Raw genomic sequence first — 2,903 nt, forward strand, 5'->3', positions numbered from 1 at the left:
CTTTTTTCTTTTAAACACGAGAGCATTAATAGAACGTTGAATTCTCTTGGAGTTTGACATTTTATTCTTTCGATACAATTGTACTTTTGGATCTCTTTTCTTTTCACCACTCCCATAGAACCTCAAAAGGCTGCGGGGCTGGGACATGAAGGGAATTTAAGTAGTTGGGAGCATTAATGGTGTGGTTAATAGAACATTAAATTTCGTGGGACTTTAACTTTTTTTCTTTAGCCAATAGAAAAGTTTAGTGCTCTTATGATTCTTTTTTCTTTAAAATCAAACATGAAATCTTTTCTTTTTACTTCTTCCTTAATCGATTCAAGTTAGCAGTGTACTGAAATTTACACTTTTACACCAATGATCAATTTTTGATCAATATAATAACTTCATAATCTTTTCTTCTCAACTAGATTGAGGGTTAGTCCACATACAATGCAATCAACATTCACAATTCACATATCGTTTACTAAAATAAATCTTCATTTCATTTCAAAATAAAACTGAAACCAATAAATAAAACCAGAGGTGACTTAATAGCCATGATTACAAAACATAAACAAAAAAAATCAGTTGACTCATCATCAAAATCTTCAGTTTCAAAGCCGATGCCATTCTTGTTTCCCTTCTTCTCCCGTCTCAAACGAGTCTCTTCAACTCTCTTATCCCTTTCAAACTTCTTCCTAGATTGATCAACAACAAATTTCTCAAAATCAGTTTGTGGAATGAAGGTAGTATGATCTGCAGTAGGAGTAGGTGTACTTCCAACAGTTTGGTAATCTCTGAAGAACCATCCATTCACAGTCCTTTCGAGCCCAATAGAAAACAGACTTAGTATACCAATTTCTTGTGACTTGTTGCACATAATTCTATCTTCTTGAGATACATCTACTCCTTGGAGTATCAGCACGTGGCTGATAAGTACTCCATATGTCAATTTTTGTGCATATTTATCACCTGCAGCGATCATATGGTTTTTTAGTACCAAATTTGGATAGCAATCTCCTTTCATATGGACAAAATTAGTAAGTCCTTGATATGCAATCCATTCTTGAAAATGGAAGCCTTCTTTCTTGAAAAATTGTTGGTCTAGATACTTATGAGGAACTACAATTTTTAGATGTCTCCAGTATAAAAACATTCCTCGGGTCTCTTCATCACTTATCCATCATGATGGGTTTGCTTTTCTTGTAGCTCGGACAACCTTCTCTTTTCTTCTTGATGATGATGATGAAGAAGCCATGTCTTAATAGAATTCTCGAAACGTCTTTCACAATCTAGTAGTTTTTAACTTCTGAACTTCTGGTTTAAAAATACAAAAGAGACGTCGAATTCTACTGGACTTCGACATAGAAAACACCAATGATACATCGTATTCTACGGATATACGATGTTTTCTTCTTCAGCCTCCCATCCTTTTGTTTCCTTCTTTCCTTTAAACCTCACATAACCTCCTGTTAGTTACCATTATATTTTAAGATATGATTTACATATTTTTTAAAATTTTATTTTATAAATTTATTGTAAATTTATCTTCTAATATTTACATATTATAAAATATAAGAAAGATTTGTGGGTCAAATTTAATGGGAATGAAACTTAATTTCTTTAAAATATTATTATAATTCATATGGAAAATAATAATAATAATAATAATAATAATAATAATAATTAATGAGAATTTAGTTTATACGTTAGAATAATTAAAATCATAATAAATATTATTATATTATTACAAGTTATGTGGAATGAATGTTCTTTTAACATAATCTACACCGTAAATAATTTGTTTTTATTACATTCAACAACATTCCCATACCTTATGTTTCTTTACTCTCCTTTAAAAGTTTTATGATTAAGTTAGATATGATAAAACATTAATCAAGTCTTCAATTTTTAAATATTAGGATAAAGATATGTATGATTATGCTAAAAGACCTTAATTGATTTTTAAAAAATAATACTTTAAATTTCAATAACAATTAAGTTGAGTGATAAAGTGAAGGTTAAGATAGATTATTATGGACAAAAATTGAGATATGAAGGTGTGTAGAAAAAAATTGAAACAAGTTAACAATTGAGATGCATCAAACCAATAGCCAAAGGTCGAGAAGAGACAGCGTGTATCGAGAATATTCAGGTTGTATCGAAGTACAAGACTCGTCCTGAATTAAAGGTCAAGACATCTAGGCCAAAAATTAACATAGAATGGGTTAGGTCGAAGACTAAGGCAGGTTAAGTTTGACTAACGGTTGAGACTGGTTGACCCAAACTGAATGTTGGGATGGCTTGATTCAAACTAAAAGTCGAGATAAATTAACATAAGTTAGAGTGGTCAAAATGGGTTAAACCCACGAGCTAACTTGTGGTGGGTCGAGTCGTGTTACCCGTTTTGACAGCTCTAACATAAGTTGAAGGTCGGACAAATGTTGTCATTTTGTGATTGGTCCATGTTGGTATTTATGATTATTATGATTGATTATGGAGTGATTTTGGACTAATTAAAAAATGAAACGTAGATGGTGTTAAAATGTTGTCAAAAAAATGTTGTCAAAGTATCATTATCCTAAAAATTCAAATAAACTCTTAGACCTTTTATTTGGTCACATTCATATAAATTACTTTGAAAAAATTAATAGTTTTAATAAGGAATTAGTATAAATGATTAAGCTTTAAAAAAAATACTATGATTAACATTATTAGAAGAAACATCCCTCTCATGCATTATTTTCTTGCTTTTTAGTATTTTAAAAAACATGTATCAACATCCAGCCATGTTGTCATTAATGTCACCATAAATAATCAGTAAAAGCACATTTGCATTTCTTAATTTATAGCGCTTGGAATCGATTCTTTATTACTTAGAATCGATTATATTAATGTAGTAAAATTGAAAGTGGAATTCT

The sequence above is a fragment of the Vigna radiata genome, chromosome 4 (genome assembly GCF_000741045.1).
Source record: "Vigna radiata var. radiata cultivar VC1973A chromosome 4, Vradiata_ver6, whole genome shotgun sequence".
NCBI lineage: Eukaryota > Viridiplantae > Streptophyta > Magnoliopsida > Fabales > Fabaceae > Vigna > Vigna radiata.